This window comes from Antechinus flavipes, chromosome 1 (assembly GCF_016432865.1).
Source record: "Antechinus flavipes isolate AdamAnt ecotype Samford, QLD, Australia chromosome 1, AdamAnt_v2, whole genome shotgun sequence".
Taxonomy (NCBI): domain Eukaryota; kingdom Metazoa; phylum Chordata; class Mammalia; order Dasyuromorphia; family Dasyuridae; genus Antechinus; species Antechinus flavipes.
In genome coordinates, this window is record NC_067398.1 from 545,271,109 (window position 1) to 545,296,296 (window position 25,188).

At 34.5% G+C, this 25,188-nt stretch overlaps 1 protein-coding gene across 1 annotated transcript in view; it reads right to left on the reverse strand.

Moving 5' to 3' along the window:
- Window positions 1-23,545, reverse strand: part of RNF144B (ring finger protein 144B) — a 140,582-nt gene extending 117,037 nt beyond the window's left edge. The window contains exon 1 of the mRNA XM_051970627.1: window positions 23,464-23,545. The gene's annotated coding sequence lies outside the window, so the exon portion shown is untranslated. The remainder of the gene's footprint in view (window positions 1-23,463) is intronic.
- Between the last annotated feature and the right edge of the window lie 1,643 nt (window positions 23,546-25,188).

The following is a 25,188-nucleotide window of genomic DNA, read 5'->3' on the forward strand; positions in this document are numbered from 1 at the left end:
GGTCGAGTCACTTAACCCTGTTTGCCTCAATTGCCTCATCTGTAAAATGAGAAGAAAATGGCAAACCACTCCAGTATTCTTTGCCAAGAAAACCCCAAATGGGGTCAAAAAGAATCGAACTGAACTAAATGACTGACTAAACAAAACCCATTTGCTTTGAAGTACATGGTACACCCACATCTCTGAATAAGAAGTTATATTTATATAGCACTTAACAGGTTCCTGACTCTTTACAAACATGCCTGCCTGGGAAGCTAGTGTTATAATTAACCTCATTTTACCCAGGAATAAATTGAGGTACAGAAGTTAAAGTAATTTATCCAAAGTCACACAGCTAGAGTCAGTAGGTCTTGGTGGCTCCAGCTCCAGAGCTCTAGCCATCGCGCCACCTAGCAGCCGCATATAGCCATTACTTATCCAGTATATACTGTAATCTCCTTTAGGTGAGCTGGCCCCTGGACAATTGTTAGTGTGTTTCATTACTTTAAGATCTTGAAGAGGTAAATTTTTGTGTATTCTGGGCTGACAATGCCATACAGTTTGATCTGTTAGGTCCATTTACTACTAAATTGAAACTATTAGGTCTAATTACTGCAGTGTGGAATAAGCTCAAAAATGTCACAACTCCAAAAAAAAGTTTTCTCTGATAGTTGCAGTTAAATGCAACTGAAACAATGAATATATTTGCTAAGAGGGAGGAGACTCATATGGTCCTTTGTGGAAAAGTTCTATCTGTTCTTGCCAAAAAAATAACAACAGTAGAAACTGCTCCAAGGGACACAAAGCAAACTGCTCACAGTACCTGAATGGAGGGAAAGTTCCAGGTGACAGGAGAGCATTTCTCTATATGTGCACCTGGTGACAAGAGAAGGATGAGGACTGGCTTGAGAGGAAGGTGGGGTACCAGAAGGGACAGAGGGCAGGCACAAAGTTAAAGCTGGAAGAGACAACTAGTGGACATTCCAACTTCATTTTCAAGATGCAGAAATCTAGGTCCGGTCCTTTGCATAAATTCACACAGAGCTTATTTAGTAAGTGAGCCAGACTAAAACCCAGCTTTCTAGATTCAGTTTTGTGTTCTTTGTTCCAAAACTGAATGAGAAACAGACATGCCCCTTACTCTAATCCCAATTTTGTAAATAGTGTGGACACTAAGAGAAACTGTCATCTTGTTTGTCAGTTCTTGAAGAGGAGCATAATATCAAGGAGGTAATATGAAAGTGATTTGGATTTAAGGGAGGGAGAGTTATGTCATCTGCCTCACTTTTCACTCTAGAGCCAAGATATACAAGAGGACTGGAGCTAGCCCTAGATACAGTGGAAGACCTTAGCCTTTTTAAATGTCTTCAACAGGTCTCAATTTGATTGAGCTCATACTCATTCAGTAACTAAGGCTAAGTAGCAATTGAGGCAAAGAATGGCTTCTTTTCACTTTAGTAAAAAAAAAAAAAAAATCTAAATAAATAAATGAAACTTGGCAAGTAAAACCCTCAGACTTTCTGGCCAAAATGTAAATAGATGATTGCTACTTACATTGACTCTAAGTCAATCAAGACCCAAACTGGCCATTTGTGGCTTAGTCTGGGACCTACTGTTGGCCAATTAAAGAAAGCGTGAATGGTTAAGAAAGAAGTCAGATCAGCAACCCCCAAGATGTTGTTGTTATTGTTTGTCCTTTTTGTTAGAGAGCCATGACATCTGGGAGGTGATGCTATGACTGCAAGTAAATGCAATTTAAGTGAGGGAAGGCTTGCAAGATTACCTGCCTTGCTTTCCCCTCCACAGCTATCTGGATCCAGTGGCCAAATATTAATCTCAACATTTGGCGCTCTCCTAAGCCATATTATTTGGTACCTCACCACTTAAGCTTCAGTATCTTTGCCAAGAATGCCCCAACTGGGGACACACAGACACGACTAAAAACAACTGAGTAAAAATAGCAAACAAAGGCACTGTCAGTGTTTTTTTTTTTTTTTTTTTTTTCCCTTTGTATCCCCAGGTACCTTGAACATATTGCTGTAGATCTTCAAAAATATTTACCAATTGGAACACAAGATTTTGCAAGGGTGAATGTAAAACAACTATCCATGCATGTGATTTGAAAATAAAAAGCTTTTAATATTTACTAAATGAATTAATGTATGCACACATCAATAGTAAACATGTATTTGAAAATCCCAGTATAGACAAATATGCATGTTAAACTGGTATTGTGCAAACTAATTGCTGTGCAAGTTATTACAAACCTATTTAAGTAAACCCACAGCAACCTCTTCATACTGTTAAAAGAAACGTCATCTTTGTTTCTTCAAGCAGACAAGTTATACATAGTTAAAACCTGATTCAAAACGAAATTCTTGTAAACAGTTATATACATCATATTACAGGAAGTCCCCTGACCAAGGTGACTTGTCTTGCAATATAATAACAAAAAATACCTCCTTTTAGGAACTACATATGGTTCTGTGTAAAATTCATTTTTTAACCTTAACCGGAAACAATTATAAGACTAGTAATTTACTCCCTTTACTCTTGTCTTTACTGATTTAAAACAAGGAGAAGGGAACTCCAGGTCATAATCAGAATGTTCATGTCTCAAATTTATCCAGAAAAAAAATTAAGGCAATATGACCTATTCACTTCTACATGTATAATGCAATATTTGTACCCTATGAACTTTATGTTTGCATTAGGAATTTTTCCATTTAAAAAATTAATCTCCAGGATTAGAGGGAATTTGGCATAGTGGAGAGAAGACTGGTCTTGGGACTAGGAAGACACAATTTTACATGAAGGGATGTGACCCCTGGACAAATCACACATCCTGTTAATGTTGATAAAGTTTCTGAGAAGGTGCTGAGCTACATTGGTCAATAATTTTTTTTTTCACTACTTCAATAGAATCACAGGTCAGATTCTAGTTTTTATCCCTTTTTCCTGGATTACTTATGAGAAAACCAAATCTATTCCTATGCCAAACAATCTACTTCATTCTTCTCTAGTTCTGACTAGGTAAATAAATGACTTGCATTTTAAGCTTGCTATCTCAACTATTTCCTGTTGAAAACATTGTAAAAACTACTTATAGTCAAGTATAAAGAATCAAATGGTAGAATGTAAAATGTGTTGGATAGTAAGTTCTGCAATAATGTACAGTTCCCAATACACAAGGCGGGAAATGTAAAGATAAAGAGTCTTGTAGGCTACCATTGGCAACTAAAACACGATGACATCTTAATTGGAACTCTTCTGATACATTTTATGTGATTCATCTCAATGCTGTGTAAATTAATTGTGATCTCAATAACATGAATTACCTCCAAACTTCCAAATCTAAAAGAGTCTCAGACTACTCAGACCAAATAAATTCATATGTTGGAAATCCTGTCCCTCCCTCTTACTAGATGTTGTAGTTTCCTTCAAATTTGTTGTGTTGATGACCAATTGTTCAGTTGTGTCCAATTCTTCATTTGCCCATGACAAAGATATTGGAGTGGTTTACCATTTCCTTCTATAGTGAATTTAGGCAAACAGAGGTTAAGTGACTTGCCTAGGATCACACTGTTGGTAAATGTTTGAGGCAGCATTTGAACTCTAGTCTTCCTGACTTGAGGTCTAGCTCTCAAACCACTGACTTACCTAGCTGCCTCTTCAAGAGGCTGCCTTCCTTTAAGACTCAGCTCAAATCCTGTTTTCTTCAAGAAGTCTTTCCAGGTCCTAACGCCCAATACTATTTCAAATACTGCTAATGTTTTCCCTCTCAGATTATCTCTTTTTAACTCTATCATCATCTGGGATCACAAAAAGTGGAAAGAAAGGGAAAGAGAAATATACTGAAGGGAAAAGGAGTGGTAGGGAAAATAATCTCACATAATTGGAATGTATAAGTAAAATCTATGCAAACAAGGAGAAGAAAAGTAAGGGAGCAGCTGGCTCCTACATCTTGCTGTCATGAGAACTAGTCAAAGAAGGGGAAAATGCATATATCCATATCTACACATACAGAAGTACATTTTATTCTCTGGGGAAATAAGAGGGAAAAAAGGAAAAGCAGGACTTTGAGGGAGGATAGATTAAAAGAAGAATTGTTGTTCAGTCATTTAGTTAGGTCCTGCTTTTGTGACACCATGGAACATGTTATCCATGGGTTTTCTTGGTAAAGACACTGGACAAAGAACTATTGAGGAAATATGCCACTCAACTTCTGATATAGGAGTGAAGGATTCAGAATACAAAATTAGACAGTTTTTTGGACATTGCCAATGCAAAAATGTATTTTGTTCAACTATATATATTTGTAAAAGGGCTTTTATTTCTTTCACATTTTGGAGTGGGGGTTTGTGTAGAAGGAAGAGAAAACAGATTTTTGCTGATCTAAAAAAATATGTATTATATATGTGTCTGTGTGTTTTTAAAAAGAAAAATAGCAATCAGAACTATCAATATTATCCTATTTGAGAATCAGAAAGTTATTGTAATGAACATACAAAATATCTTTCTTCATATTTAAACATACTAAACAAATTTTTATTCCCATTATACCTCTGTAAAATGATTCAAAGTTACTGTTTTTTACTCATGAAGAAATTACTCAGTGCCATGTAAGTGTCTTGTTCTAAACACAATAATAAAGCACAGTATCCTCCATATTTAGGTACATAGAATGCAATGCTTTCCTGTCTCTGGCCTATTGGAATCCCTAACTACTTTCAAGGTTCAGTTAAAAAGGTAATTCATATACCTGATTTTTCCTTATCTCTTCCCATTCCCAGTTGTTAGACCCCTTCTATTCCTCCCCTCCAAAAAAATACTTTGCATGTATTTTGTTTTTGTCTATTTGTACAGCTGTTGTTTTTCTAAATGGAATGACAGCTCCTTGGGGGTCACTATTTCATTTTTATCTTTAAATACCTAGAAGCTGAAATCTGACATAAAAAACAAATGTTGGAGTAAATATAGAAAAATAGGTACACTAATACATTGTTTGTGGAGTTGTGAACTGTTCCAAACATTCTAGAGAAGAATTTGGAACTAGATCCAAAGGACATACGCTAATCCATTAATAACCACTGTTAAGTCTGTATCTCTCAGAGATCAAAAGAAAAAGAAAAAGACCTATAAGTACAAAAATAGCTATTATTTTTTTGCAGTGGCAAAGATCTGGAAATTGAGGAAATGCCCATAAATTGGGGAATAACTGGACAAATTTGTGATAGAATACTATTGTGCTATTAAAAAAAAAAAAGGAAAGGAATGATTTCAGAAAAACTGAAAGACTCACAAGAACTAGTGTAAACTGAATTGAACCGGACCAGAAGAATATTATACACAGGAAAAGCAATAATGTAATGACAATCTACTATGAAAGACATAGCTACCCTGATCAATACAATAATCTATCACAATTTCAAAATACTTATAAGGAAAAATGCTATCTACTTCTAGAGAAAAAAATTAATGAGCTCTGTATATACTGAAGCATCTTTTTTCCTCTTAAATAGTATTTTATTTTTTCAAATACATGTGAAAATCATTTTCAATATTTATTTCTTTGTTGTTATATCTTGCAATAATTCTTTTTTATTAAATCTTTTTTTATTTTCAAAACATATGCATAGATAATTTTCAACATTCACCCTTGCAAAACCTTGTGTTCCAAATTTCTCTCTCCCTTCTCTCTACTTCCTCACCTAGACAGCAAATAATTCAATATGTTAAACATGTACAGTTCTTCTATACATATTTCTACAATTATTATTCTGCACAAGAAAAATCAGATCAGGAAGGAAAAAAATGAAAAAAGAAAACAAAATGTAAGCAAACAACAATAACAAAAGTGAAAATATTATTTTGTGATTCACACTTAGTCCCCACAGTACTCTCACTGGATACAAATGGCTCTCTTCATTACAATATCATTGGAACTGGCCTGAATCACCTTATTCAACATTAATTTTCTTAAGATTTTATGTTCCAAATTTTTTCGCCTTCCCTTCCTTCCTTCCTCCCTCTCCAAGACAGCAAGCAATCTGATATAGGTTATACATGTATAATACTTTTTAACACATTTCCATATTTTTCATGTTGTATAAGAAAAATCAGACCAAAAGGGGAAAAATAAATTAAAATCAAACAAACAAGCACTTTTTTTCATTTTATTTTTCTCACTTTAAAAAAAAACATAATTCTATGGAAATGCTTTGTGTGACTTCATATGTATAATAATTATCACATTTCTTGCCTTCTCAATGGACAGGGGAAGGGCTGGAGAGAGGGAGAGAATTTAGAATTCAAAAAGTTTAAATAAATGCTTAAAAATATTTTTTAAACCAAATACTTGTTGATTGATTAAAAAAATACCCAGAAGTCCCGATTCACTTACCTACTTGTATATAGGAGACATGGCACATCTAGGTGGGTCACCAAGGTAAGTAACTGAGTTAACAGTCAACTGGATTATGCCACTTTGGACCAAGTTAAAATATATATCTATATCTATATATAAAAGTATGTTCTGAATTGAACCCACAAAGACCATATTTGAGCTTTTATTACTCAAGATGGGTGCTCTTCATCACATACTAGCCATTCTGTAGCCTATTGGACATTCCCTGGCAAAGCAAATCCACCACACAAATCAAGAAGAAAAACATTTGCTTTATAAGTCAAGAACACTCTGCAGGATTCCCTGAAACCATGAGGTTTTAAATACACACAGCAGTGTGAACCCACTGTTTGTACAGAAGCCCCGAAGCCCAAAACTAGCTCTGGTCATGGCAGCCATTTCAGGAAGGAAATCTTGGATCAAAACCACTAAGGAAAATCCTTCCTGAAACATATAAATATGCAAAGCCTATTTTAGAAAGTCCACATTCAGGATCTGAGATTTTTTTTTTTTAAGCCCCATAAAAGAGAAAGCTCCCTGTGATGTCCTCGATCCTCCCTAGAGATTCCTCAGCAATAGCAGCAAGATGGGAGTGGGATAGAAAAAGTCAAGTACTAGGTCATTCCACCACATATAGCTCTGTATCCTCAGGTATGTCACAATCTTTCTGAGCCACCATTTCTTCATCAATAAAAATAGAAATACAAATAACACTTGCACTTCTTGACTCACAGGATTGTAGTGAGGAAAGTTCTTTGGAAACTAATATGCCATATGGAAATTTGAGCTGTCATTACAGAAATATAATTGAGTATAAGGGAGTTCACTGGTGTTCAAGGAGATTTAGTTGCTAAAATTTCAATAAGGATCTCTTAGAAAAATTTTTCAGGTAAAATAGTCCCAAATATTGAACAGTGTTACAGTGAGTTTCCTTCATGTTTACCTTTAAGACAAGGAAAAACCACAGTGACTAAAATGTCCATCTGTCTCTGGTCCTTGAATGTAGAAAATTGATTCAGCCTGAGGAACGGTGAGGTTCTAGCATTTACCTTTCAGACAAAAAAAACCCCACTGTGAGTCAAGTGTCAGCCTGCCCTTGGCTCTTGACAGTAGATATCTGATTCAGCCTGGGAGATCCTTCACAAAGATTTCCATAGTTCACTTTGCTTCCCAACCTAGGTTTCCCCACATAACTACAGAATTTGGTTTATATTCTCTATCAGCCTTAGTTCCCTTGCATGAATTCAGGCTAATAAGACATCAAATATAGACCAGGCTTTATTTAACCTAATCAAAAAAAAAAAAAAATGCAGTGAGCTTGTACCCAAATGTCTTGGCAATGAGGGAAATTATTTTTTTTTTTCTGGAAGATACCAAGCAACATTTCCTTTTGAAGAAAGAGGGATGAGGTCCCATCTATCTTCTGAACCAATACAATCCACAAAAATCACAGAACCAAGCTAAGGAATAGGGCCAAGTTACTCCTAAATGCATCAGGTTCTCTGTTTATTGATCCTTTTGATACCCAACTGTGTGCTTTGGGATCACTCAGACAAATAAGTTTATATACCTTTCTATAGATCTCAATAAAGCTAAGTGTCTCCATCTCCTTTCTCTAGTTGAAGTTAACAAATTCTTTGTTCTTTTTATAATTGGATTTCTATCACTCTGGACTTGGGTTCTTTGTAAAGGCCATACAAGGAGACACACAGAGTTTCTACAAGTTTATGTATAGCCCAAGAAATTTTGCCTGTGTCCTCTACTGAATCTGGGTATTTGCATGTAAGATTGGTTATTCCCCACCCTTTGTAAAGCCCCAGAGAGTAACTTAAGCAAGTGCACTGACATATTCTTAAAGTAACAATTTAACTATTCTCATTGCTCTTCAACTTTGTAGCCATGACCTTAAACAAGCACCTGAAAAAAGTCATAGGGGGAGAGGAGATCAGAAACTTGGAGAATGAATACTCCATGGATTTCGTTTTTTGTGGAAGAGACAATAAAGACACATTTTTATTCTCCTCTCACTGTGTTCCTGGATATGACTAATTCAAATCATTTGATTTCATATTGTTATTTAAAGAAACTTTGTTTTGAAACGCAGACTAGTGGCATATTCATACATTTGATGATGTCATGAAACTATTTTACAAAATTCATGAAGGAAAATATTCATTCTACCCTAATAAAATGGCCTTTTGCAGTTTAATCCCAGCTGAATTTTACTAGGTACACACAATTGATAGGTACCTTCCAATTAGGTTAGAAAACTATTTTTAATGAACAGGCAAATTAACAGGAAGAAAAGGAAAAAAAAAATGAGGCAAGACATCTAAAATCAAAATCAACAGTCAGCTTGATTTCCCTCCATTATAAGAGGGAACACAAAAATCTTTTTTGAAATTTGTGGAGGGGAGTTCTTTGCAGATTTAGGTGGGGTGAACTGAAAATCACATTTTCCTATCTCCTCAAACGCCAACATTCAGGTTGCATTTCCCCAAAAAATATGGATGGTAAAGGTGGGTAAGTAGTCAAGACAGTACAGAACTGGTTCCTTTTCTAGTGGCCTAGTGCCAGTATTTTTTCAAACAACAAAAAGAACTGTATTGCCAGCATTCACAGAGTCTTCCAGATCAAGAAAGAAGGATCTTAGAATTTCTGGAAATGAAGCAGGAAAATATTATTCTTACACATGGGCAGACCCCATCCAGCTCCTTAGTTTCAAAGTGAGAAAAGCATTCTAAACATTAATAAAGAGTTGACAGTTTCAGGTATTTCTTCCCTTTAAGTATCTTCTTTTATTATCACTTTAAAATACTCACAAAAGAGGAATCACCCTTTTACCTAGTGTTTCTCCCTTCAGCTCATTCTCAAACAAAAGCTAAAGAGGAACCTGTGATCACCACTAACAACAGTTCTGAGAACTAACAAGTTCTTAAGAGAAATCTCTCAAGTTTAATTCAAGGTTGGAAAGTTCAACTTGGAAAAAAATTGAAATGATTTGCTTCCTGTCAAGTATAAGAAATGGAATCATTTGAAAGGATGCATCTATACTACTATCACACCAAAGAAAGACAAGAATGTCCACAAGAAGTTAATGGATCGGAATGGGAAAGTTGGAGAGGGGAGAAAAATAAATATAGCTATCCATCCATCTGTCTATCTATGTGTATATGTGAAGGCATATGTTATGCATATATATGTTCTCTATAATGGAGAGATAGATGGAGATAGGGAGGGAAAAAGATAGAAAGAAAGAAGAGATAAAGAAAGAAAAAGAGAAAAAGAAGGAAGCAGAAAAGAAAGAAAAAAAAAGAAATAAGCACAGCATTAATTTCAGAGTATAAATGTAAAATAGAAGAGTCAAAGTTTAAAATATTTAAGTTAGAAAATGGAGCTAAATTGAATGGAATGCTCACACGCATGGCTTTCTATGTTCCTACTCCCAATGTATCCATTGTGGATCTGACCTGTCACCTGGAGACACCTACCAAATATGATGATATCAAGAAAGTAGTGAAACAATCAGCATGTGGACCCTTGAAGGGCATCTTGGGCTACACAGATCCTGTGACTTTAACAGCAACTCTTCTATTTTTGATGCAGGTGCTGGTATTGCCCTCAGTGACCATTTTGTCAAGCTCATTTCCTGGTATGACAAGAAGTATGGGTATAGCAACTATGTAGAGGATCTCATGGTTTACATGGCCTCCAAGGAGTAAAGTGGGAAACCATGGATCTTCATCCCCAGACCAAAAAAAGGAATGGCACTACTGAGGAGTCCATATCCCTAACCTATGTTCCTATATTGGGAATCCCATGCCCCATTCACATCCTTATCCCCAAGCCATCTCTGTACTGGAGGGAAAAGCCTAGAGCCCTATAATATGTACCATCAATAAAGTCATCATATTCATTGCAAAAAAGAAATAATACATGCTAATAATGAGAAACAAAATTAAAAACAGAATAGGGACAGAAAAATTTAACCAACTATGCAATTTATATGATTTCAGAAACATCATAGTCTAAAAATTTGTCTGGTTATGGTAAACAGGTTGCCCATAACTACAAATAGAAGAATACAAGAGATAAAAAGATGAAGCAGGAAAATATTTTGCATAAAAAGTATAATTTCACCTTATGTCTACTAATTATCTTTTTTCATTTTGTTGGGCAAGGGTCTCACAGATCAACTGCATTCTTTTGGTCTAACTCAATGCCTGACTAGATCAATTTCTAAGCAATTATTGTGGCTAAGCCTTCCTATGCCATTAGCAACTTGCCTTGTCAGGGATACTAGCAATTGATGGAGCAAATTGGATTTTGGAAAAAAGCATGAGATCTGAAATCTGGTTCTGCCAAAATCTGTTACATGATCTTGGGCAAATAAGTTAATCTCCTGGGGCTTCAGTTTCCTTGTGAATAAAATGAAGGAGTTGAAAACAATTTCTAAAGATTATTCTAAAGCCAAGGGAACTTCTCGATTTGATCAGGGAATTGATAAACATTAGAATATAAAATACATTTAAATTTCATAGAAATTTAGCGTGAAGAAGTATAGAGTAGAGGAATTTCTGGTAAAATTATAGAATTCTCCAAATCTCACCCCTACCTTCTGTTTTATTCTATGATTCCTATGAAATTGAAATATATTCAATCACACATTTCACTAATACTTATTGAATTCCTGCTCTATGCCTGAAACTATGCTTTGATATGGCATGGCCAAAGAATTTAAACTATTTATCTTCTTATTCATGATAGAACACAAAATAAGCTAAATAAGATCAACCCCTAGAAATCTTGAGATGTCTCACCAAGTAGATTATGGATCAGACACTTTTGTCACATTTCTAGGAAAGAAAGATGTTAACAAGTTGTCACCATGTTATTTTCCTTCCCAGTATACAGAATCTTCCCCATTAGCAGTAGCTCCCCACCAACCTTAACACCATAACACAGCCTATAAAACCAAGACTTCAGTGAAATAAAGATTAATTCCTATGTAAAAGGAAGAAGCAGTCTCCAATCTTAGTAAATATTGTAAAAATCTATCCAGAAATTTGTCTAAAATTGTTTATTGTCTTTGTAGAAGTAATACATGACATATTTCATTTATTTTAAAAGTATTGTTTTGATACAATATACACTTCCCAACATTCCAGCAAAACACAGGCCTGGAGTCAAATCCTGACTCTGCCACTTAGTAGCTTGATTTTAGACAAAGAATTTCACTTTTCTGGACTTCAGTTTCTTTCTCTGAAGTTCAATTAGATTGTTTCTAAGATTCCTTGAAGCTCTAAATCTGTGAATTCCAAAGTACATTTCTCTGAAAACTAGTTAAATAGGATTACCTAATAATGTTGACCCAATTAATTATTTAAATTTTGAAAGTAACAACAAAAAGTTTGCAAGCAATCATTAATCTGACACTCCAACAAGATCTTGGTTTTCAGAGGAATGTGCTTGAAAACAGATATACAAAGTGCATAATACATCCGGGTGCTAAAATTGGAGATCTGAAAAGGGGAAGAGATCAGTCTCTCAAACTCAAAAAAAAAAAAAAAAAAAAAAAAAAAAAATTAAGCAGCTGAATTGGCTTCCAATTCAGGGCTTGCTTTATGGAGTTAATGCTGATTGCTTCAACTTAGCAATTCACAAATTGCTCAAGATGTTTCTTTGATAGAATATCAACATATATCTCTTGCAAGGCAGCATTATGGAAATGAATACTCCAAATTCACAGGACAGAGAACATTCAAAGCATGCACTGAATTTTAACATTTGCGATGTTTTATGCTGAATTGGATGACTATGTGAGGATAACAAAAAGAACAAATGAGTAATATTAATGGTAATAATTCAGTATGGTATAACTCAATAAAATAAATTCTCAGTATTTACTCTGTGGTGTAGTTTGTTAGATAGTACAGAATTTTAAAAGAAGATATAGTCCTTTAATTAGGAATTATTTAGCATAGGAATATGATAACAATATAAATATCTATAGGCAATGCCAACCAAAGTGCTCTTGGGGTTCAGGGGAGGCAGAGATCAAACCTTAGAGGAATTTGGAATTTCACTGATGATAAGATAACATTTGAACTTTTGAGTGAATGGGATTTCAAACCAAAGGAGATATAGGATATCAAGAAGAAGGTGTGGAGACTGGAAAGTTCTGGAAGTTTTGAAGGAACAGTGAATAATGTAGTTTGGAAAGGGAATAGTGGGGCTGATGGGAGATGTGGTTAGAAAAATGGTCTGAACCATATGGATACCAAGTTCTAATATTTAGCATTTATTTAGTAATAGAAAGTCATATAAGAATTTTGAGGAGAGAAAGTACATAATTATAGCTATGTTTTCAGAATTATTCTGGGCTGTTCTCAGGCACTCTTCTGGTAGTTTATGTTTAATACTAGGATAAAAGGAGACACACAAGTTTGTATACTATATACAGGATATATAAAAGATGATCTATAACGGGAAGGTAACAGCATTAAGGCAGCAATCAGAAAAGGCTTCCTGTAGAAGGTGGAATTTTAACTAGACCTTGTAGGAAACCAAGGAAACCAGGAGGAAGAGAATTTCAGGCATGGGCAATGGACAGTGGACATGGCCAGAGTCTGGAGGAATGTTTTTGTGAAAGAAACAATGAATAGGCTAATGTTATTAGATTGCCTGTTATGTGGGTGAGGGAGTAAAAAGACTGGTAAGATAGAAGGGAACTAGGTTATTAGCGGCTTTGAATACCATATAGACGATTTTACATTTGATCCTAGGGATCAAATAGGGACTGAATAAAGGAGGGGAGAAATCAAAGGTGATTCCAAGACAATCTGGAGGCCTAAGAATTTCAAAGCCAGGGGATAGTCGTCACAGGAGAAAGATAAATTGGGCAATTGCCTATGAAAAAGGCAGCTTCCTCTTTCAGCAACAAGAAGCTAAATCTAGCCAAGCAGGATGTATTGCAAATCTTTAATGTGGGTTGGTGAAGACTAATGCCAAAATAGGGGAGGAGCCCAGGTCATAAGCTGTTGTCACTAAGCCAGCCCTCGTATACTTGGAAAGGAGGAAAAAACATCAGACCTAAAGGATATAAGGGTGCTACATACAGTCATACAAAGACAAGATCCAATTAGGATAGCCATGGGGAAAATTTGAATAGAAAATCGCCAACATCACAGAGAAGACAAATGAGATAGAACTTCAAGGGTGGGCATCAATGAAATTAAGTGTCTAGAAGGAAAGCAAAGAATTTCATGAGTTGCTTTGACAAGGCATAACCAAAGCTCCAAGAAGGAACCCAGTAGGATCTTTTAAAGCAACATGACTTTATAGTCTGGGCTTTCTAACAAGGAAGAGGGAGACACCATTGAAGGAATAAGGAAGTTAAAAACATTAGAATAGAGGAAATTGCTGAAGAAAATAATATTAAGTAAGAAAGAAGAGGCCAGGGACAAAGGCTTGGTAAAGATCCGTCTTTTGAAAATAGTAAGAGAAATATAAAGAACAAAATAAAGCATCAATGAAGCAGATGGAGGTAGGATGGCATAGTAGTGAGAAAGCTGCCCAGTAAGACCTTAAATAGAGCCCTCTATAGATGATACATGCTCGCATACTCACCCTGGACAAGTTATTAAACCCCCCAGTTTTCTAAGCCACTCTCTTAAAATTTTAAATTGCAGGGGTTTTAATTTGCATTGGTAGAGGGATTTTTTTTATCTGGGAATAATTTATACCAACAAAATTCTATGTCCTATCTCTATGCAGAGAAGGAGAAAGAATTTTAGAGGGAAAAGAAAGAATTTTAAGAAGGAAGAATTTATAGGACTTAGAGGTGGAAAGGACAATCCAGCCTCAGATACTTCCTATGTGATCATTGAAACTGTTCTTACCTCAGTTTCCTCATCTGTAAAATGGGGATTATAATAATATCTACCTTCTAGGGTTGTTGAAGATCAAATGAGGAAATAATTATAAAGCACTTAACATATAGTTTAGTCTGGAATATACTAAGCTCTATATAAATGTTAGCTATTATTATTATTAATTAGGTATATAACCCTCTCATTTCACAAATGAGGAAATTGAAGAACAAAAAGGTTAAGCAATTGCTCAGTGGCTATAGAGTTAGATATTAGAGCTGAGATTAGAATCCAAGCCCTCTAAGTTTGGTTTGGTTTTTCCCCTACTAGACAGTCTAGGGAAAGATCAGCAGCAACAAATTCAGAAGAATGATTAAGGAACATAGAAAGGGACCAAAAATTGGTGCCCTGGATTTAGTGATTAGGAAATCACCTAGGAGAGAGCATTTCAAGTAAAAAATAGATGTGGAAATAAGACTGCAAGAACTAGAAGAGAGAATTCATGGCAAAGGGATGGGAAATAGCATTGCATAAACTATTCTTTAAAAAGATGTCAGGAATTTTGTTTGTTTTGGTGTTCTTGGAAAGGGGAGACTGAGCACATCTATAGGCCAGTAGAGTGATGACCTGAAGATACAATGGAGAGAAAAGTTGATTAAAAACCCAAATTCTATTACTGGACCAAATCCAAGAAAATAACAACAAATATTACTTGAGTTAAAAACTGAAAGGAGTGAAAAACAACAACAATACAAGTTTAAACAAAAAAGAACTGGAATTATTTATTTGAATCAGATTTAACACAATAGATATTTATTTAACTGTAATCTGTTCCCTCATGTCTGACTCTTTGTGACGCCATTGGGGTTTTCTTGACAAAGATATTGGAGTAATTTGACATTTCCTTCACCAGCTCATTACAGAGGAAGAAACTGAAGCAAAGAGTGTTAAGTGAGTTGTCCAGAGTCACACCGTTAGTATCTGAGGCTGTATTTAACTCAGATTCTCCTGACTCTAGAGCCAACATTCTATCTAACCACTTTATAACCTGGTTATCCCTCTGTAAACTAAGGTGGGTATCACTACTCATGTTTGGGAGACGAGGAAACTAAAGCAGAAAGAGGCTAACTGATTTGCCTAAGATCAGAAGAAGACCCAGTTTTAAAACCTGTCTCTTTTTGCAGGGCTGTTTCCACTAGACAACAGTAACTTACCAAAATATATTTTCAGGCACAAATCTAGCTCTCCATATTTAGATTATGATTTGTCCAGTGGAAAACATTTAGTCTCCTCCTGGGGCCTATCTTTTGGAGGAGAAGGAAGAAAAGAAAAAAAGGAGAAGGACAACATTCTATTTTTAAACCTCGGCTGAGAACTGGATGTTGGGTGCCATACAGAAACAAATTGGACAAAGCCCCAGTATTAGTGGGTTCCCAACCTGATCATGCAGGCAGGCAAGGCACAAGCATCAGGAAAGACTGACACAAGAATGAGCACGTCCAGGAGCCCTGAATATCTTGTATTTTCAGTGTAAATATTCTGGAAGAAGTGATGTAGTAAGTTTCCTGTAAAAATTTGTGAACCATTTAGTATACACATGAGGAGCAAAGGGTATGACTCAAGGACTGTTTCAGCCCAAGATCTTATTTCAATCTAGTTGTGCATCTGTTTGGGATGAACTTAGATGTATCTGGACCCAAGTCAGAACAGGAGATGAAATCATCTCCTAAAGTAACCTATGCAGGAGGTCCCTATAGTCATCGTGTAGTCATCCTCAATGAAGATGTGGAATTTTTTTTTAAGAGTAATAATAACTACTTCTTTTTCTATGGTATTTCGGTCTCTAACGTGCTTTATGTTCTTCATTTTACTCCTGACAATAACTACAAACTTATAGACTCGTGAAGGCAGTTCAGAGGCCATCTTCTCCCAGAATGAAAGGCCAGTTCAATTTTAATTATTTTCTTGGAAAATCACATATCAACTTCCTGGCTGGATTTCTGAGCTGTCATGCTGCCTCATCACAGGAAACAGAGTTCAGGGCCTCAGCTACCCCAGCTGGGAGTGCTGTAGAAAATATTCTTAATAAGCAAAGACAAAAAGTTTCATGGAGACAAATGAGGTGGAGAGGAGAAAAACAACTGAAAGAAATATAGGGAAGACTGACAAATAGTGAGCTTTAAAATTGCAGGCATTTCCTGATTTCTGAAAGGCTTATTAAAGGCTGCCTGGTTACCAACTCTAAATGCATTCAATTGACATCTTAAAATACTCTCGTTATTTTCATTTGTTTCCTTTTTAAAACAATATTTTATTTTTCCCAGTTATATGTAAAAACAATTTTAACAGCATTTTAAAAAAACTTTGAGTTACAAATTCTTTCTCTCTTCCTTCCCTTCTCCCTCTCTAAGACAGAAAGCAATTTGATATAGATTATACAGGTGTCATCATTTTTGCATGTATTTTATTTAATTCATCAAGAAAGGCTGTGTACTTCTTTCTCTATCCTAAATCTTTTTCTAGTGATTGAATTTATGCTAGTAGAATGTGAATTCCATGGTTTTAGGAGAATCTAGGAAATGGTTAGCACATAGGAAGGAGAAGCTGGAATTTTTTTCTCTAAAAACAAAAACAAACAAATCCCAAATATTAAAAGGAAATCTGGTTAGGGACCACATATGGTTTTAGAGAAAACCAATTCTGTCCAGGATAGCCCTACTGAGTCTGAAAGAAGTTAATTCCTAGACACTTTTAAGGAATCAAGTTAAAGGATGCTCTGCACCAGGTACAAGTTTCTATAGGTCTTCTCCAGGACAACTTCCGCGAGTCATTCCTTACATACCTAACCTCCACCACCACCCCTCTAAAAATATACTCACAATGATGGTTTCATACATCAGAAATTCTGAACAACATTAATGAGTTTCATTTCTGTCTTTGTTTCCATGGTGCCTTGTATACAGTAGGCATTTAATAAATGTTAGGTTAAATGGACTCATGACCATGTGCTGAGCTACAGTATGACTAGATATTCTTCATGCCTATTTGGAAATGTGGAAGATGAAAAGGAATTAGAAGGGCACAGTTCTGGTCCTCAAGAAGTTTTCGATGAAATAAATGAACACACAGAGTGACAACAGAGAAATGTAAAAAATGTAAAAGAAATCCGAAGAACACATCTGCAAGGCCAACAATAGTTAGTTATTTTGCTTGTATTTTTGTTTTATTTTGCAATTAGGGTTAAGTGACTTGCTCAGGGTCACACAGCTAGGAAGTCTTTAGTGGCTGAAGCCAAATTTGAACTCAAGTCCTCCTGACTCTAGAATAGGTACTTTATCTACTATATACCATCTAGCTGTTCCTAGATACCTCTTTTACTATTATTTTGCCAATGAGAGGCTAGTGGGCGCCTTATTAGGCTAGTATTTACACATGTATCATCCCCTCCTGGATACCATATTATGACCCAATATAGTCCAAAAGCTAACAATAGCAGTAGGACATACACTTAATTCCACTGAATAAACCTGACAGGAGAGCAATTGCAATCTATCATATTGACTTAGAACCCTTTTTGCTCACCCATACTAAGTGAAGTACGCTGAAAGCAAGCCTCCTTTTGGAGTCATCCAGTAATTTTGGAATAACTCATAATTCAACCATTCAATTCAACAAGTGCCAAACATGTGTCAGGAACTCTGCTCAGCATTGGGGATCCAAAGACCAAAGACCAATGCGAAATAGTTCCTGTCTTCAAGAAACATAATGCTTAGAATATCTTTGTCCTAGGATAGCCATAACCAAGGGTTGAAATACGAACACATAGTCTCTTCAATCTGATAATCTTTTTCTGACTGTGACCAAAGGATTAGTGGAAAGATAACATCTTCACCTTAAATATTGGGAGTGAATTTCCTTCAAATTTATTCCATTATCTGAATAACCCATAATGCAAGTAAATAGAGGCAGTTAGAGGTACAGTTGATAAAATAGCCCTGGAATCAGGAAGATTTGAGTTTAAATTTAATTTCAGACAAGTCACCTCTATCTACCTCAATTCAAATGAGATAATCTTTCTAAAAAAATTTAGCACAGTTCCTAGAAGCCCATAGTAGACACTTAATAAATGCATTTTTAAAAACTGTTAATTCATATAAACTAGGAATTAACATGAATATATCTAAACATTTTTTGGCAAATATTTTTATAACTATTTCAGTTAAAATTGCTTTTCTTTGTAATTCTATATATTTTTTATTTATTTAAACACATAATTCTTAGAATAGGTCCATAGGTTTTCATCAGAAAACAAAGATTCTTCATGACCCCATTTCGGGGGTTTTTTTGGCAGAGATATGAAATGATTTGCCATTTTCTTCTCCAGCTCATTTTACAGTTAAAGAGTTGAGGCAAACACTTTTAACTGATTTGCCTAGGTCACACAGCTAGTGTTTGAGGCCACATCTGAGGCCAAATCTTGTTGATTTAAGACCTACCATTCTATCTGCTGTATCACCTAGCTGTCCAAAGGAGTCTATAGCACAAAAAATGTTAAGAATTCCTAATTTAAATCCTTTAGGAAGGTGTTTATTTATATAATTTGCAATTTATATCACCACTTGGGGTATTGAGTTCCTTTAGTTTTCTACCCAATGTGAAAAATGGCATTTCCTTCTATTCCTTACACCAACCCTATGACAGGTGGTTCAAAAGTTACATTGCAAAAGAAACAATGCATTTGTCCTATTTTTAATCACATTCTTTAGAAATCTGGAATTCCATGAGTTAACAAGTACAGCTTATGAATCTGTCATATTCATTTTTGTCCACTTAGAATATTGACATTCCTATCCTTGAGTCAAAGAAAGAAACATTGACACCAAAAATGAAAGAAAAAAGTTCTTTTGAACAATAAGTACTCATGTGGCTTTGTTTCCTGGATTGATTTTGGAAGAATAAATTAGAGGAGATGCAAAAATGTTCTAATCTAAGAATTCATCATCTTTATTACGTAGTGTGTCCTAGGTTTATAGCCAAGGTTCCAGCTATTAATGAATCCAGTGATGAATGGAGGAAAAAAAGAATAGAAATAATAGAAGAATTGGAGAAGAGCTGGCTGAGAAAGCATTAAAGCAACAAAAATTGGTTTTGAAAAAACAAAGTTACTGTTTCAGGTAGTTAGCAAAGACAAAAGTCAATCATATCCAAAGTTTTAAGTCTCATTGGGTGTGGATAAGGGAGGGATATTATAGCAAAACTATAAAATTAGCTGTAACGTTTTAGATATTATTTTTAAATCCTTTTAGAAAGTTCATGTTTTCGGTGTTTTCATAGGCAGAGGGCACACCTCAAGTTTGAAAGGAGATGAATGGTCTTTAAAGAGAATTATGTTGATATGCAATGACTAGAAAAGATTCAGACCTGAGCATATTGAGTTCTCCTAGCACAACTCTGGGAGTGAGAGCTAATTCTGCCCATTTCTCTTTGTGTGATCTTGTACATCTTACTATCTCTTCAAAATTGCTTCTCAAGTGCTAAGAGCCTAGATGAGAAGTGCTAAGAGTGATGAACATTATCTTGCAGTTAACTCTTCCTCATTCAGGCACAGATTATCTGCACTCAAGATATATTCTGTTTATTTTCTGTTAACTCACTCTGTATAAACTGAGGTAACTCAGAAAGAGTCAGATTTGAGAGCTGATTTCTGGGACATTATTTCAATAACTAAAGCTTTCTCTCTTTCCATTGAATCAAGCTAAGTTACAGAGAAAAATATTTTTGTTGGAAGCAACCTTAGAAGTCATCTAGTTCAACCCCTTCATTTTACAGATGAGAAAATTGAGGCCCAGATGGTTGAAGTGATTTGTCCAAGTAATAACAATGCATGGCAAAGCTCATCTGCAAATCTAGATCCTCTGATCCCAGAAGCAATGTTCTACTGCAGGGTCATTTAGTTGATTCCATCTCTATCAGAACACTCTTTTGACAAGGCCATCTTCCCAATATTGTAATAATATCCTAACTGGCCTCTTTTACTCTAGAATCTCCCCCATTCAGTATTCATCCATACAACTATAAAATTTATATTCCTAAAGTCAGACATGCTGGAGCCATCTCTTTTATAGACAGGTAGATAGATAAATAGATAGATAGACAGACAAATAGATATATATGTGTATATATACATATATATAGAAACAAGGCCTTTATCAGAACTCTAGGTGGTAAACATTTTTCCCAGTTTATTGCTTCCCTTTTAATCTTGTCTGCATTGGTTTTGTTTGTACCAAAACTTTTAAATTAATATTAAATAAATTAATATAATCAAAATTATCCATTTTGCATTCCATTATGTACTCTAGTTCAACTTTGCCATAAATTTCTTCCTTCTCCACAATCTAATAGGTAGCCAAATATCACTCTTTATCTTCAAATCATGAACCCATTTCAACCTTACCTTGGTATAGGGTATTAGGTGTGGGTCAATGCCTAGTTTCTACCATATTAATTTCCACTCTTCCCCAGCAATTTTTGTCAAATAATGAGTTCTTATTCCAGAATCTGGAGTCTTTGGGTTCAATAAACACTAGATTACTACAGTCATTGACTATTGTGTCTTGTGAAACTAACTTATACCATTGATTGACTACTCTATTTCTTAGCTAGCACCAAATGGTTTTGATGACTGCTGCTTTATAATATGGTTTTAGGTCTGGTACAGTTAAGCCACCTTCATCTGTATTTTTTTTTCAATAATTTCCTTGAAATTCTTGATCTTTTGTTCTTCCAGAGGAACTTTGTAATTATTTTTTCTAGTAGAGGCATTTCTTAATAGCCTCAGGAAAATTTATTATTAAATCTTCAGGCTTTCCTCCTCAGAAATCATCAAATGCTACAAAATTCAGTGCTTGATTTACTGTTTTCTTAATTACCAAAAACTTTAAAAATGTGATAGAGAAAATGTTAATAATGCAGGTTAAAGTTAAAAGTGTATGGATTATATTTTTTTCCTGAAAGCTAACTGTTACATATTTATTAGCACATCCTACCAAAAGCACAAATCTGACCACATCATGTTCCTGTTCAAAAAGCATCTGTGGCTCCCTATTGTCTGTAGGATAAAATACAAACTATTCTACTCAAAGCTTAAAACTCTTCAAAATATACATCCAACTTAGCTCTTTAAATTCATTTCATATTTTTTCCTCTCATGCCCTTTACATTCCAGCTAAATAGGCCTACTTAACATAGGTGACATTCTGTCTCTCATCTTCATTCTTTTGGAAAAGCTGGAATCCTCTTCTTCCTTACTTCAATTTCTTGGAATCTCTATTTCCTTTCAAAGCTCAGCTCAAATGTCACCTCCTACACAAGTTATATGCTGACCCTCTCCCCCTTCTCCAGCTGCTAATGCTCTTCTCACCCCAAAATTACTTGGTATGTGTTTTGTGCTTTTCCACTTTTGTACTGGTTATTTCCTTTCAATAAAATATAAATTTTTAAAGGATAACTTTGGATTCTAAGCTCCTAACATAGCATTAAATACAAAGGAAGAGCTTAACTTTTTTTAAAAATTATTTTATTTTTAATTTATGAAATAAAATAACCATTTATATAACAAATAGTATATTAAAAACATGATTGTACATGAAATTGCACTTCTATGATATAATACTTGCTTTTCCTTTTAAATATATAATAAAGTTATCATATCGATTTCTTTTTTTCTTTTCTCTCTCCCCAAATCGTCTTTAGAGATAGGTACTACACACATACACACACACACACACACACACACACACACACACACACACATACACATACACATTACACACACACATATATAAATATATATGTATGTAAAATTATTCCATACATATTTCTATTTATCAATTCTTTCTCTGGATTTAAAATGTATCTTTCTTCATATGTCCTTTATGGCTAATTTAAATATTTATTGTCAGCTATGGGCACAATAGAAAGAGTAGGGCCTGGAGTCAGAAAGATCCAAATTCAAAATCAAATACAAATAGTCTTCAGATGGCTTTTTTTATATTATCCACAGGACTATTTGATTTCATTAGCATGATTAATCAACAGCCTATTCCATTTGCTAATCACATCTATTTTCAAAGTCCCCAAAGACTAATTCCAAAGTCATTTAAAAAGATTAATTTTAATAATATCAGTAGTAATTAGTAATTTATATAGCTTCAATAATTCTTGGTTCATCTTTGTGATGAACATCATATAATAAACTGCAAGTTTCATGTACAGTAAAATTATACTGTTACAGAAATGCTTGAAAACACATTAAAATAGTATTCCATACATTAAAAATAAAACAAATTTCTAGAAAATGTATATGTTCTATGTTTCAAAAGGGAGATTTCAGGAAAAAATATATAACTTATAAAGGAAAACATATTTTATGATTATATTATATTTATTTATATTATATATATGTAATATACTTATATTAGATATTATATTAATGTTACATTAATATATTACTTCTATTATATTTATTAATATAATATTTATATTATTTTATATAATAAATATTAATATTTATTAATATATTTATTATATTTTATTTATATTAATATATTACTTATATTTTATGATTATCTTAAAAGTCAAAGTTGAAAAATTATATGTACATATTATTAAATGTATGTATAATATAATTTGAATACTCTATAATGAAAAAGTATTTAGTACTTTAATTTGTTACATTTACTGGGTCTTATGAAATGTGATAGTAAAAAATATTGTTGTAATTACAAGTTCCATATGTTCAGCAGTTTATAATGTCCAAAAGTCTCTAAATGAATAAATCTAGGACTCTTCTAAAAAAGTTTACCTAAAAGTAACCATGGTTACATTTTAGCTTCCTTTGAAATTAGTTGAGTTTATGCTGTACATTTCAGGAAAACCTCATGAAATGGCCCCTTGCCTATAGGGCACTTAAAACCTAGTTATCCATACAAAATTAACCCATATGCTATGTAAGTGGTCATAGATGCTATCTATAGTTGGCCCTTATGGGTTATTGAATTAATTTTTTTAAATGATTGGGACAGTAATAACAAAGACAGACAGACAGACAGACACACACACACACCATATATATATATATATACATATATATATATGTATATATATATATCACTCTCATGTATAATTTATACCATAAATACTCACTACCAATCCTGATTCTTGTTCCATAGTCCAACATCTTCCCCCAATATCCTTACAACATATATTAGAATTCTGCCTGTTCTCTGGTTCTCCTAAATAACGCACAAAGAAAGGATCACAAATAAGAAAACATTGATAGCATTGATACATTTTTGATGTAACCATATATACATACATACATATACATATATACATACATACACACATACACACACACACACACATACACACATATATATATTTACATAAAACATGATGGCTCTTTAAACCTCAGGAAAGGTAGTGACCAAATGGGAAAAAAAGCAGATCCACCACCATCAGAATCATTCCCATGTTAGCCCAGGAAGTAATTTAGTTGAACCCCTTCATTTTACAGAGAAAAAACAAAGGTCCAAAGCACCCAATCTCTAAATAATCTGAATAGAAGTTTTCTGACCAGGAGGAGTTCAGAGCTATTTGGATCACTATATGCTTCACCTCTTTCATCTATATGAGGAGCAAAATGGTTGATTTTGCTTTAGAAAATGTCAGTTTTAAAATGCTGTATCTAGTCAAACTCTCTATAGAAATGCAGCTTGTTACTTCATCTCTAACAATTTACGATTCTATAATGATTTTGTAGATGCACAGCTCTTTGTTGATATTACTCAGGTATAATTCTAAATTATGACAGAATCTGACTCAAGACTGAAACTTTAGAGGCTGCCTCTTTTTTCTGACAGAATAAACTAAGAGCAGAGGACCAGAAAGCTGTGAACGTTACCTTTGCTTGGAATATTCACAGCCTGGATACCCAGATTAAGCTATCAGGAATTATTCAGATATCCTTGAACCCAGTTATCTCCAAGAACAAGTCTGGATTTTGGCAAAATCATGAAATGTTCAGAGTCCTTGGGGACCCACACTTGTTTCTTTCTCTAATAAGTGATCTGCCTGAACACTCCCACGTTATTAGAAAGCCTGCTGCTCCTCCCTTGTATTTCCTCCATCCCTGAGTCCTAACCAAGCAGACTGCTTAGAAAACAGAAACCCAGGAGTAAGGGCAGCCATAACCAAAACTTCAGTAAACTTCTCACATACAAGATGACCTTATCATCAATTGCTCTGTACTAGTAAAGTACATACAAAAAAAAAATGATTTGGGGTTCAGAGTGAGGAGACTAGCAAGTAAGCTATACACCCCATATCTAAGAGCAGTGATCTAAAACTGGAAGAAGTCTCAGAAATTATTTAGTCTAATGCCCTCATTTTATAGTAGGACCCAGTGAGATTATGTGATTCTCCTGAGGTCACACAGATAGTGTCCATCTGGATTTGAACTCAAGTCCTTGACTACAAGTTTGGAGGAAACATTTAGTACTCTTTCCTCTAAACCATACTACCCACTTACTCAAAAAAATAGTGAAAGTTGTAAAAGTGCCAGAGGGCAGGATTTTAGTCTCCACACCCTCTCACTCTCATGTTAAGCACATACCATAAATACTCACTCACTACCAATCCTGACCCTTGTTCCACATTCCAACACCTTCCCTAAACACCTTAACATATATAGTAGTCTACTTTCTGGATCACTTAAATAACACAAAGAAAGGATCACAAATAAGAAAATATTAATAGCAGCATTTTTGATGTAACAAAGAACTGAGAATTAAAGGGGTACAGAAACTCACTGATTCATGTATAATCCTCTTTTTTTGCTCTACGATGTATAGAGAAATACCCATTTTT